Genomic DNA, 1,138 nt, shown 5'->3' on the forward strand with positions numbered 1-1,138 from the left:
CAAAACCTGATGGTATACCACAACCAATGGTTAAGGGAAGAGGCAGGGCAAACCCTAAGTTAGCCTTGTCTGAATAAAATTCAAGGCACGGCTATTAGGGTTGTAGCCTGACGCTACACTCAGAGGGAAAGAGATTACCCTTAAAACTCCGAAGAGATGTGTAATGTTTTATAACATTCTAGGAGGTATCAGTCTCCACTGAATGAAAATAATACACGTGAGTAACCGGGGAAAGTCTGAACATATAGTAAAACGTCTAGGTTGAGTTACGTAGGCTATACGAGATTTCGGTTACCAAAATCACTGAAACTCTAACTATACGATCGACAGAGAAAAGGGGGAAAAAATTATGTACATTATCAGAACTTTAGAAAAATAATTGCCCAAATAGCTAAATAATTAAAATAATTAAATAAAGCTATTAAAAACTGGAAGTCGTTCTGCTATCTAAATAACACATGCCTAACGAACGATGGCGCCATGGTGCCTCCAGTAACTGGCCTAGCTCTTAAGCACAATAAAGTACTCTAATTTCATTGTGAAACAGGAGCTCAAATATACACATAGTAAAGACTCAATACTCAACTTTCCAGAGGCGGAAGAAGATGGCGAAAGCATAATAATAATCCTGTAAAACGATCCAAAAGTTAGATCGCCTACCACTGAGCGAGATCGCTAAAAAAAAAGGAATGTCCGCCATTGTGGGAATGGTGCAGTTTTATCCCAATAGTATTACGAGAGCGGGGATAGCCTTTGGACGGCTCCCTTTTATTTTGCCACATCTTCTTCGAAGCAAAAACGCTGTTTGGGGTGCAGATTGCTATGGAGGCGTGTAAAGAATGCGTCCGCTGATATTGCGATATCCTTGGGAAAATTTTAAGGATATTCGCACCAGGAGTTAGAATTCTGGATACCTAAAGGTAAAACTCTTTGGGAATATCACTGTAGTACATATATCCCATAGGAAACTACTTTAAGGAACTTCCGTCAGGACGACATGGCTTGAGCCCAAAAATATATATATTCTTTGAAACTATAGATACAACTTCACCAACGCAAGCTCTATATTATTAGTAATTCCCATAGAGTCATCTGTATGATCCAAAATATCTTTGTTGATATCCTGCAGGCAGAATTC

The sequence above is a fragment of the Palaemon carinicauda genome, chromosome 14, assembly GCF_036898095.1.
Source record: "Palaemon carinicauda isolate YSFRI2023 chromosome 14, ASM3689809v2, whole genome shotgun sequence".
Taxonomy (NCBI): domain Eukaryota; kingdom Metazoa; phylum Arthropoda; class Malacostraca; order Decapoda; family Palaemonidae; genus Palaemon; species Palaemon carinicauda.